Source organism: Neomonachus schauinslandi, chromosome X (assembly GCF_002201575.2).
Source record: "Neomonachus schauinslandi chromosome X, ASM220157v2, whole genome shotgun sequence".
NCBI classification, from domain to species: domain Eukaryota; kingdom Metazoa; phylum Chordata; class Mammalia; order Carnivora; family Phocidae; genus Neomonachus; species Neomonachus schauinslandi.
Genome location: NC_058419.1, coordinates 83291837 through 83305123, shown reverse-complemented (window position 1 = coordinate 83305123; position 13287 = coordinate 83291837). Strand labels below are relative to the sequence as shown.

Sequence of the window (13287 nt, the reverse complement as noted above, 5' to 3'; positions counted from 1 at the left end):
GAGCACATGAGAGGGGGGAGGGTCAGAGGGAGAAGCAGACTCCCCGCTGAGCAGGGAGCCCGATGTGGGACTCGATCCAGGGACTCCAGGATCATGACCTGAGCCGAAGGCAGTCGCTTAACCAACTGAGCCACCCAGGCGCCCTCCATGAATTGTTTAAGTTCTTCTTTGATTTCTTGGTTGACCCCAACATTCTTGATCGGAGTGGTCTTTAGCTTCCAAGTGTTTGAATTTCTGCCAAATTTTTTCTTTTGATTGAGTTCCAGTTTTAGAGCACTGTGGTCTGAGAATATGCGGGGAATAATCTCAATCTTTTGGTATCAGTTGAGACCTGATTTGTGACCCAGTATATGGTCTATTCAGGAGAAAATTCCATGTGCGCTCAAGAAGAATGAGTATTCTGTTGTTTTAGGGTGCAATGTTCTGTAAATATCTATGAGGTCCATCTGGTCCAATGTATCATTCAAAGCTCTTGTTTCCTTGTTGATTTTCTGCTTAGATGATCTGTCCATTGCTGAGAGTGGAGTATTGAGGTCTCCTACAATTAACGTATTGTTATCAATATGACTCTTTCTTTTGGTGAACAGTTGGCTTATATAGATGGCTGCTCCCATGTTGGGAGCATAGATATTTACAATTGTTAGATCTTCTTGTTGGATAGACCCTTTAAGAATGATATAGTGTCCTTCTGTGTCTCTTATTACAGACTTTAGCTTAAAATCTAATTTGTCTGATATAAGAATTGCTACCCCAGCTTTCTTTTGAGGTCCGCTGGCATGGAAGATAGATCTCCATCCCTTCACTTTCAGACTGGATGTATCTTTAGGTTCAAAATGAGTCTCTTGTAGACAGCATATGGATGGGTCCTGCCTTTTTATCCAATCTGCAACCCTGTGCCGTTTTATGGGAGCGTTTAGGCCATTCACTTTGAGAGTGATTATTGAAAGATATGAATTAATTGTCATCATGTTGCCTGTGAAGACGTTGTTTTTATAGATTGTCCCTGTAAATTTCTGTTGTAGATCACTCTTGGGGTCTTTCTCCTTTTATAGAACCCCCCTTAATATTTCTTGCAGGGCCGGCTTAGTGGTCACATATTCTTTCAACTTCTGCTGGTTGTGGAAGTTCTGCATCTCTCCATACATTCTAAATGGAAGCCTTGCCGGATAAAGTATTCTTGGCTGCATATTCTTCTCATTTAGTACCCTGAACATGTCTTGCCAGGCTTTTCTGGCTTGCCAGGTCTCTGTGGATAGGTCTGACGTTATTCTGATGTTCCTCCCTCTGTACGTAAGGAATCTCTTCCCCCTAACTGCCCTTAAGATGGTTTCCTTGGTTCTAAGATTTGCCAGTTTTACTATTACATGCCGGGGTGTTGGCCTGTTTTCCTTGATCTTAGGAGGGGTCTTCTCTGCCTCTAGGACTCGGATGTTTGTTTCATTCCCCAGATGAGGGAAGTTCTCAGCTACGATTTGCTCAAATACATCTTCTAGCCCTCTCTCTCTCTCCACTCCCTCCGGGATTCCAATTATTCTGACATTGGAACGCCTCATGGTGTCACTTATTTCTCTGATTCTATTTTCATGGATTCTGAGTTGTTTTTCCCTGGCTTCCTCTTTTCCCTTTTATCTATTATACTGTCTTCCAGATCGCTTATTCTCTCTTCTGTCTCAGTTACCCTAGCTGTTAGATTATCTAGATTGGATTGGATCTCATTGATAGCATTTTTAAGTTCTGCCAATTCAGCTTTCATTTCTGCCCTTAGAGACTCTATGTTGCCATTAATTGATTTCTCCATTCTAGCCATTGTCTTCACAATTGATAGCCTGAATTCCATCTCTGACATCTTGGTTATGTCTGCATCCATTTGTAAATCTGCAGCATAAGTCATAATCTCTGAGTCTTTTCTGTTTTGGGGGCTCCTCCTCCTAGTCATTCTGTTGATGGGTGTTTGAGGGAATGTATAGAGTCCAAATTATTGACCAGAATCCAAGCAAGATGCGCCTGTTTTCTTGGGACCTTAGGGTTGCTGGCCTCTTGTTTTCCCAGCCTGTCTTCTGTGGGAGGGGCCTGCTGCGCTGTTACTCAGGCAACCCTGTTTGGGCGGAGTTGCCCTGCCCCCCTGTGGTGGGGGATGGGCTCAGTGGGAATCAGTCTTTGGGGCTTTTGTTCTCTGGCGCCTTTCCCTGGCGGCTTTCCGCGTCTCTTCCGCGAGTCAGAGCAGAAGAGACCGTTTCCAACCCTCTGCCTCAGAGCAGAGAGACCTCAGTCTGTTCTTCAGTGAGCTCTCCAGGCTACACTGTCTCCATTTCTGTCCGTGCTGCTATAAACTGCAGCATCCTGGGTTGTGCACCCCTCCGCAGCGCTCCCAGTCCTGCCTCCAGGTCGGGGCACGTCTCTGCCCTTTGTGCTTCTAAAACCGCCAGCCGCTCCCAGTTCGAGGGCGACCCCACAGGTCTGGTTTTCCACCCCAGGGGCTGCCCTAAAGTCCTTTCCCGATGCTACCGGTCTACGAGTCTGTGCCCTGTCCGCAGCGCGCGAGGCTGTCACTCACCGGCGGTGTCGGATCCCCACGTCCAGGCACCCTCCCGCCTCCCTTTATCCTCCGATATCTGCCTGCAGAATCACGGCTCTCCGCTTTGTACCTCAAAGCCAACTGCCTGCGATACTCTGTTTGTAGAGATCCAGATCTTCTTACATCTCAGGCTGGTTTTGTGGGTGCTCAGAGTGGTCTGGTAGATATCCAGCTCAATTCCAGGGACCAGTTGAAATAGGGTCCCCTACTCCTCTGCCATCTTTCCCCTCCCATAGTTTTTTCTATATTGCATTTCCATTTTCATTTGTTTCAAGATATTTTTTTAATTTCTCCTTTGATTCCTTCATTGACCCATTGGTTGTTCAGTAGCACATTGTTTAATATATATATAGTTGTGATTTTTCTAGTTTTTGTAATTGTAATTGATTTCTAGTTTCATACCATTATTATTAGAAGAGATGCTTGATAGGATTTCAATCTTAAATTTATTGAGACTTGTGTTTTTTTAAAGACTTATTTATTTTAGAGAGAGAGCATGCAAATGGGGGGAGGGGCAGAGGCAGAGAGAGAATCTCAAGCAGACTCCCTCCTGAGCCCAGAGCCCAACGTGGGTTTTGATCTCACAACCCTGAGATCATGACCTGAGCCAAAATCAAGAGTTGGACACTTAACTGACTGAGCCACCCAGGTGCCCCTCACTTGTCTTTTTTAAAGATTTTATTTATTTTGAGAGAGAGAGAGAGTGCAAGCGTGCAAGCTAGTGGGGAGGTGGGAGGGGGAAAGGCAGAGAGAGAATCTCAAGCAGGCATATTTACTTTAGCAATGAGATTTTTACTTGCATACATTTTCTTGTTAATAATTATTAGTACCTTCTTTTTCAGCTTAAAGAAGTCCCTTTAACCTTTCTTATAAGGCCAGTTTAGTGGTAATGAACTCCCTTAGTTTTTACTTGTCTGGAAAACTCTTTACCTCTCCTTCAATTCTCAATGATAAACTTACTGGATAGAATATTGTTGGTTGAAAGTCTTTTCCCTTTCAGCACTTTGAATATATCATGCCACTCTCTTCTGGCCTGCAAATTTTCTGTTGAAAAATCTGTTGATAGCCTTATGGGGGTTCCATTGTGTGTAAATGTTTTGTTTTATTCTTGCTGCTTTTAAGATTCTCTCTTTAACTTTTAACATTTTCATTATAATGTGTCTTGGTGTGGGTATTTTGGGGTTCATTTTATTTGAAACTCTCTGGGCTCTCTATACCTGGATGTTTATTTCCTTCTCTGGGTTAGGGAGGTTTTCAGCCATTATTTGTTCAAATAAGTTTTCTGCCCCTTTTTCTCTCCCTTCTCCTTCTAGAACTCCTATAATGTAAATGTTATTCTGCTTGATGTTGCTTCATAAGTCCTTTAAACAATCTTCACTTTGTAAAATTCTTTCTTTCTTTCCTTTTTAATAATTTTCTTTAAAGATTTTATTTATTTGACAGAGAGAGAGCACAAACAGGGGTAGCAGCAGACAGAGGGAGAGGGAGAAGCAGGCTCCCCATGGAGCAGGCAGCCCGATGCAGGGCTTGATCCCAGGACACTGGTATCATGACCTGAGCCGAAGGCAGTCGCTTAACTGACTGAGCCACCCAGGTGCCCCTAAAATACTTTTTTTTTTTTTTAAGATTTTATTTATTTATTTGACAGAGAGAGAGACAGCGAGAGAGGGAACACAAGCAGGGGGAGTGGGAGAGGGAGAAGAAGGCTTCCCGCTGAGCAGGGAGCCCAATGCAGGGCTCCATCCCAGGACCCTGGGGTCATGACCTGAGCTGAAGGCAGACACTTAATGACCGAGCCACCCAGGTGCCCCTAAAATTCTTTTTCTTTTCACTGCTCTGTTTGGGTGAGTTCCACCGCCCTGTTTTCCAGATCACTGATACTTTGTTCTGCTTCATCTAGTCTGCCATTGAACTCCTCTAGCACACTTCTCTATTCAGTTATTGTATTCTTCAGCTCTGTGACTTCCATTTGGTACTTTCCTATATTTTCTATCTCTTTGTTGAAGTTTTCCCTGTATTCATCCATTCTTCTCCCAAGTTTGGTGAACATTTTTATGACCATTACTTTAAATTCTTTATCGAGTAAATTATTTACCTCTGTTTTATTAAGGTTTCTTTTTGAGGTTTTTATCCTGTTCTTTTACTTGGAACATATTTTTCCATTTCTTCATTTGCTTTACTCTCTGTTTCTATGTATTAGGTGAGAAAGCTACATCTCCCAGCCTTAGAAGAGTGGCTTGTGTAGATGATGAATTTTATCATTTAACTTTGTCCTTGCTTTTGGTTGTCTCTGGAATATTTGTGATTATCTAAGTAGCCTGATTTATTCTTGATAGTTCCCAGTTGTTGAGGGTCATCTTAATCAGAATCTAGTTTCAGGCTGATTGGAAGATAGCCCCTCAGGCAGCAGGTTTTAAAGTATGCAAATATATACAGTCATGTGGGACTGTGGTCATAATCCTTGCTGACCTTCTGTTCCGGCAATGTGGAGGTTTTTCCTAGACAACAGTTGCAAAAATCATGGCTCTGAACAATGTATAAGCACCTTTCTGGAGGCTACCAGCAAACTGTAACAAGGCAAAGATGATGTCCCCCAACCTATGTTCCCTGAGAGTACCTCCTTAGCCTCTAGATATATGGGGAACCTGACATCTACCCCTCAGGTTGAAGCTCTGGGACAAGTAAATATGCCTTTTTCACAGGAATATTGGGGGTGTGTTTCAGTCTGCTATCTGTGTAATGCCCTGGTGGTGATAGCCTGCCAAGAACTATGTTTCTGATTGTTTCAGTCCTGTTGGGCCTACAGATGCAAGGCTCCTGCCATCAGATTCAGGAGATCAAGGGGTATCTCCTGTGTGGACTACATGTGCCCACTGGCTTTAGCAAGGCAGAGCAAGATTGCAGGGCCAGTCCATGCCTACTGGCTTTAGTGGAGCAGTGGGAAAGCACAGGGCTGGGGCATGCCCACTGGCTTTTGTGAGGCAGCATATCCCTGGTATATTAATACATGACAGAATACTTACAGTTTTATTGAGTTTTAACAGTTTTAACTGCTTCTTCCTCCACCCTCATGCAAAGTCCCTTCACTTTTGAAATTCAATTTAATCGTAGATGGCATGTGTATAATGACAACAACGGAGTGAGGTCAACTAGGGGAGCTGGCAGATAGCTTGGACAAAGCCCCAAAATATGGTAGTTCCTTTTCATATTCATGTTGGTCTAAGATCTATACATCAGGTTTGCAGGATAAAAACTAGATGTTTGTTTTGTTTTGTTTTTTGATCAGTGTGCCTAGAGTTGATCAGTTACTGAAAAACAGAGTCACAAATAAGCATACTCATAAAAGACTGAATGCAATCTCATCTGCCAATCTAGGTAACCTTGAGTAATATAACTACCAAGTGGACCAGTTACTCATATTCTCTACTTCCCTATATCAGATGTGTAAATAAAAAATTCTGAGTCTTTCCAATGGGCCAAACATCTACTAGGTGCTAGAGACACAACAATGAACACAAAGTAGCCCCTCCCCTCATGCTTCTGGTTTGAGAGTTGGCAAAATATTTTTCTGTAGAGGCCTAAATAAGAACTTTTAGGATTTTCAGGTCATACAGTTTGTGTCAGAACTATTAAATTGTGCTGTTGTATGAAAACAGCCATAGACAGTACATAAACAAATGGCATGATTTTGTTCCAATAGAACTTTATGGACACTGAAATTTGACCTTCATATAATTTTCACATGTCATGAAATACTATTTTTCTTTTGCTTTTTTCCTCCTCAACCATTTAAAAATATATTTTTAAAAAACACTCAGAGCGGGCGCCTGGGTGGCTCAGTCATTAAGCGTCTGCCTTCGGCTCAGGTCATGATCCCAGAGTCCTGGGATCGAGTCCCGCATCGGGCTCCCTGCTCCAAGGGAAGCCTGCTTCTCCCTCTCCCACTCCCCCTGCTTGTGTTCCTGCTCTTGCTGTCTCTGTCTCTGTCAAATAAATAAATAAAATCTTTAAAAAAAAAACAAAACAAAACACTCAGAGCCAGCAGGCCATTCAAAAACAAGTGGTGGGCTAGATTTAGCCCATGAGCTGAAGTTTGCCAACCCCTGTCTAGTCTAATGCAAAAGATAAATACAGAAACAAATTATTTCAATACAATGTGATAAAAGCTAGAGTTCTATGGTTCTGTAGGAGCTAGAGGAAGGCCATCTAACTTAATCCAAGGCATCAAAGAAAGTATCCTATAAACATCAACCCCAGAGCTGAGTCTTAAAGAATGTTAATATGAAGGCATTAACTAAGCAAAGAAAGGGAAAACTATACTCCAAGTAGAAAGCAGAGAATGAACAGTCACAGAATTGATAAACAGCATGAAATTCTTGGGCAATGGTATTATTTTAGCATAAAAGATAAGGAATGCCAGATGAAGTTGTAGGTAAGGGTAGGGATGAAACTATAAAATGTCTTATATACCATGCCTCTGGGCAATGAAGGCCACTGACAAGTTTTCAGCAGGGGATTGATATAATTGAATCTGTATTTTAGATTTATCTCTCTGGCAACACTTTGGCAGACAGATCTGAGACAGCTGAGAGGCTACTGAAATAGTCCAGGGGCGAGATGATGAGGGCCTGAACCAGGCAAAAGCAGTGGAAATGGAGAAAAGAGGATAAATTCTAGAAGTGTCTAAAAGGTAAAATTAACATGGCTTAGTGAGGAGAGCAAGAAGTAAAAAATGACTCACATTTCTTACTTGGATGGCTAGGTGGATGAAAGTACCACCAAGTGCTATTGGAAGGAGAGAGAGTTTTATAAGCTAGATAATGAATTCAGATTTATACATATTGTATTGCATTTACTGTTGGGTTTTCCTGTGGAGGTTTTTACCAGGCCACTGTACATATGAATTTTGGGGACGGATTAGAACTAGAGATACAGTTATGAGCACAGATGTGGTAGTTAAAACCATGAATGACTGTAGTTGCTCAGACTCAGCAAGTAGAGTAAGAAGAGTCATAGGCCATGGTGATTAAAGGAGACTGAAAGAATAGGAGAAAATATTTGAGGCTTTGATGATAGTAAAGAGTAGCTGTAAAGATATTGGAGTATGAGAAAGCTAAAAGGAGAAGAGGTTGCTGTCAGAGAGGTGAATTTAGTCTTTCACAACGGATTCCTGAAAATTAATCCTTAATGCCTTGAGGCAGTGGTTCTTAAACTATAAGCTTTTTACCCGGAAAGCTTGTTAAAACACAGTGCTAGGAACCACCCCCAGAGTTTTGATTCAGTAGGTCTCCGGTGGTGCTCAATAATTTGCATTTCTAGCAACTTCCTAAGTGATGCTCACCCATGAGAACCACAGCCCTAAAGCATCCATTTTATGCAATGAATTAACTTTTTTAATGGATCTAGAATGCTCCTAGTTGTGTATCATCCTTGGGGATAGTAAGATAATAGACACTCAACTTATTTTCTTTGTTTTGTGATTCAGATAAGAAACCCTGTTAGCAAGCCTGGAGGGTGTCAGAGTCCGTGAGAGCAGAGACCATACCTATGTTATTCATGATTGATTCACTAGATTCTAGCATAGGTTAGACAATCGGTTAATATATGTTGACTGAAAGATTGGCAAAGTCCATAGTACAGTTGGAGGAGTGAGCTGCTGATATAGAGGGTTTATTGCTGAAGTTATGATCAAGGACCCAGAAGAGTAAAGTTTGTGATCCTCTACAAGGACAATAAAATCTTTCAGTATGACAACATGAATTGGCGTAGGGAAAATGATGGTGAAGCAGGTGCCAAAATATAAAATGGAAGCGGGAGAATGACCTGGAGGCTGATAGAGGTCAGCAGTAGGGAAAGGAAAATGATATAGCCTGCATGTTGAATTTCAAAAGTGAAGGGACTTTGCCTGAGGGTGGAGGAATAATGCTTTGGAAGTTGTCTATAGAGAGCATGCCTAATCCAGTGCATATGAACATACCACTGACCATTAAATTGTGTCTTGCTTTTTTATCACTTAATACAGTGCCCTGAAACTTTACCCACATAATCAAAAATTATTTTTACACATTTTCTCTTTCTGGATAGTTCTATTTTATTTATTTATTTTTTTACCGTATATATCCTCTTTCTTTCATACACATTTCTTCTTAAGGCCATTCCTAAGAATTTTATGTGTTTGATTACTATCGTGAATGGGATATATTTCTCCTTGTAGCTCCAAATTGGTTATTCTGGTCTATTATTCTTTTAAATTAAATTTGAGCTTCTTTGACTTATCCTCTGAACTAGTTGTAACATTCTCATTAAGTAAATAAAATCTTTAAATATGTTCATTTTTTTATGTCATTATGAGAGTTAAGATTTTCACTTTTTTTTTTTTAAGATTTTATTTATTTATCTGACAGAGAGAGAGAATAGCTAGAGCAGGAACACAAGCAGGGGGAGTGGGAGAGGGAGAAGCAGGCTTCCTGCCGAGCAGGGAGCCCGATGAGGGACTAGATCCCAGGACCCTGGGATCATGACCTGAGCCGAAGGCAGACGCTTAACGACTGAGCCACCCAGGCGCCCAGATTTTTACCTTTTAAAAATTATCTTTTGGGGCACCTGGGTGGCTTAGTCAGTTAAGCGTCTACCTTGGGCTCAGGTCATGATCTCAGGGTCCTGGGATCGAGCCCCGCTTCGGGCTCCCTGCTTGGCAGGGAGTCTGCTTCTCCCTCTCCCTCTGCCCCTGCCCACTGCTTGTGTGTACTCTCTTGCTCTTTCTCAAATAAATGAATAAAATCTTTAAAAAAATTATCCTTTAACATTTGCAATGAATTATTATTGTGCAATATTACTGAAGTAGATTTGATAAAAATCACTTATAGGTTTTACATCTAAGTTCACAAACCAAAGAGAATATTCTTTTTGGAACAGTCTGTCGGATATTGGTATCAGAATGATGCTAGTTTCAAAATCAATGTGAATAACTCCGCAAGATTTTCAATTCTATAACAATGTGGATATTCCTAGAAAATTTGAAGGAACTCACTGATAAAAAACATCTGGCCTTAAGTATTTTTGGAAGTTTCTCTTTGATAATTGTTTTCAATGTTTCTACAGTTACAGGCCCATTTTGTTTTGAACTTCTTACTAATGCATGGTGTTTAACATTTTATTAGGTATTTCAAATTTGCTGAGATTTTCAAATTTATTAAGGTACAATTATACTTTCCTATAATTTAAGAAAAGTTCTTTGTATTTGTTGTTCTATTCCATTTATCTTTTAAATTTTATTTATAATTTATCTTTGTTTTCTTAATTAAATTTGCTAGAGGCTTATCTACTTAATTCATCTCCCCATAAAAACAACATACCCCTTGGCTTCATATTATATTGGATTCTTAATCATGTAATTTCATTCTTCATTTTTAATAATGAAATATTTAAGGTTATGAATTTACTTCTGAATATTGCTCTCAAAGTTTTGACAAGTCGTGATCTCATTTTTGTTATTTTTTATTAGTCTGCTAGTGTTTCTTTTGGCTAATACTTATATATAAATGTGTTCTGAAATACTAAAACAGTGGAAGACTTTTGTTCGAATTTGTTTCTAAATTTGTAGAAGTTTTACATTATCATCAGAGAACAGGGCAAGGCTGATTTCTACTTGTAAGAGTATGCAAAGATTTTCTTTGTGGTATACCACATGATCATGGGTATTAAAGAGGGCACGTTCTGCATGGAGCACTGGGTATTATACGCAAACAATGAATCATGGAACACTACATCAAAAACTAATGATGTAATGTATGGTGATTAACATAACATAATAAAAAATGTTCTTTGAATATTTGAAAGAGGGTGTATTCACTGTCAATCAAATATAATATTTGATGTTAATTAAATCTGATGAATTGTATTTTTCAAATATTCTTTTTTTTAAAATTTTATTTATTTGACAGAGAGAGAGATAGCGAGAGCAGGAACATAAGCAGAGGGAGTGGGAGAGGGAGAAGCAGGCTTCCTGCCGAGCAGGGAGCCCGATGTGGGACTCGATCCCAGGACCCTGGGATCATGACCTGAGCCGAAGGCAGACGCTTAACGACTGAGCCACCCAGGCGCCCTCAAATATTCTAAGTACTTATTTTCTTGGTCTTTCTTTCTTTTCATGTCATAGTTAAATTGTATAAATCTTCCATATAGACATTTCTATAATTTTTCTTCTTGTATTTCAAATAGTCTTTTATTCAAATATTTGGATGTAAAAAAATGTTTCATGAATATAATATCCTTAAAATAATTTGTATCTTCTATCAATATTAAATAAATGTCACGGGACCAACAAGATTGTATAGTTATTGTTCCTGTTTTGTTTTGTTTCCAAATAGATAAGTGACATGATCAGATGCCTTATTTGGAGAATGGATTGATCAGAAGGAGGTGAGACCAAAAGATGAGAAGCCAGTGAAAGGACTCTTATAATCGTCCAGGTAAGAAATCATGAGTGTTTGGATGAAGACCAAGGCTGCAGAGAGGTTTATAGCAAGTAGAATCATTAAGACTTGGAATTAGATTGAAGGGGGTTGGGGCAAGTGAGAAGAGTTGAGAGTTAACACCTAGATTTCTGACTTAGTTGACCATTATCTAAAAGGCAATATAGGAGAAAGAGCTGGTGTGGCTTTTCAGAATAAGCCATTTTCTAAAGTTCTTCTTTTTCATTATATTCATCCCAAAGGACTCGAGTCCAGACTTAAAGCTCAGTGTTGAATCTTCGCCAATGGATTGCTTACTCAAACCAAAGTCTACCTTAGTATAAAACACTAGGTTAAATATTAAATTTCAGGGGATCACCTTTCATCTATGTGCTAAGAGCTCCTTCATAAATTTGAGGAACCATTTGGACTAAGAAAGAGGGAATAAATGCCTGCTAACACCATTCCTGGGGTAATCCATACAGGAAGGCTAAGTTTTCCACAAGAGGGCAGCATCACCTAATAAATTATGTCATTGAGGGCCTCCTCCAATAGGTGCTGGGGGGAGGCTGAAAGGGTAGACAGTATAAGTTGGGGAGCCATAGGACCTGCCACACCATGAAAACCAAAGGGCCCTACTATCTCCAAGGCCATAATTACAACTACTCCTAAGTGGTAGTGGCAGATGTTGCTACAGCAGGAACAAAGAGAACATCGTGCTCACCAAGGAAGGATGAGTAGGGGACAGCCAGATACTCTCATTCTTATGACTGGCTCAGAAGCCACCAGGGATGGTGTCTACATTCCTTACAGGTGCTGGTATCTCTGTATAACCTGTATCTCCCAGGGACCTTTATTTCATGTTGAGATCTTTGTCACCCCTAATGGTTTCTCTGCAAATCACGTGCTGTAAAGGTTAGGCTGCAAAGTACACTACAGTTCTGGTGTTCTCCTTACTTAATAATGTTTGGTTATCCCAATTATGCTTCTCTTATACCCCAGGGAAAGTAATGGGAATGAAATTCCTTGAGAACCCGGTAAGTGAAAGGCATTTTACATACATTGCCTTGTTTAATCATTACAACAATGCCATTATATAGGAACTATTATATGTGACAGAACTAGGCAGTGTCATACATGGGTCTATCTGACTCTAAAGCAAAAACTACCAAGCTACCTCTCCAAGAAGCCTTGTTTAAAACTTAAATCACGACCGATTCAAGACTGAGTCAATAGCAATGTATCTATTGTATAAGACATTGCTTAACCTGTCACTTCCTATCCAGGTATATGAGCAGGGATGGCTTAATTTTAGGTACCAGCAGGTAATCCGATCAATCAATAGGATCCTATGTAACCTCACCCTTACTAAGTTAAAACCCTTTCCCCCTTAAGTATTCTCTCAGGATAAATCACTTGGATGTAGAGCATGAGAACAGCAGAAGAATTAAAGACGGCTTCTGCGTTTCTGGTTTGGTTGACCGAGGGCATGGTGGTCCCAAGCACTGAGATGAGGAGCTTGAGAGGAAAAGCTGACATGTTAGATTTGGGGCATATTATACTTGAAATGCTTCTGAGACATCTAAGTATAAATGTCCAGTGGGAAGTTGGCTATATGGGTCTGGGGCTCAAGAAATATAATAATAGATACATGTAAATGAGAATTTAAAACTCTGGAACTGAGTGAGGTTCTCCATGGTATATTAAAAAAGTTAGAAAGAGTGGAACTAGAGAAAACACCACCATGTAAGGGATGATCAGAGGAAAGGCAGGTAGTAGAGGAACCTGGTTTTAAAAAACGAACAGAGAGGTAGGAAAGTAACAAGAAAATGGGGTATCTTGCAAGCAAGAAAGCAGAGTTTCACAAAGGAGAACATAACCCAGAGCAACAATGTCAAATGCCATATACTAATCAGACATGACGAAGACTGAAAGCAATCCATTGACTTTGACAATTAAGAAGTAATATGTAGTTTTTGACAGAGTAGTTTCAGTGGAGTTCTGTAGGTCAAATTCAGACTGCAGTGGGTGGAAAGCTAAATTGTAGATGAAGACAGTGAGTATAGACTCTCCTTTTGAGAGACTGAGTATAAACAGGAGGAGAAAGATGGGTCAGTAGCCGGAGGGGGATAGTAGGATTACGGGAAGATGCTTTAAAAATATTTTTTCTAGTAAAAATAATTAAGATGGAGAAGCTCAGGCTTGTGTATAGGATAAAGGAAACCAACAGAAGGGAGAGGTATGAGCTCCAGTAGCACA

General features: G+C 40.2%; 1 protein-coding gene across 1 annotated transcript in view; it reads right to left on the bottom strand.

Moving 5' to 3' along the window:
- Window positions 1–13287, bottom strand: part of SHROOM4 (shroom family member 4) — a 223845-nt gene that overhangs the window by 102947 nt on the left and 107611 nt on the right. The window lies entirely within an intron of this gene.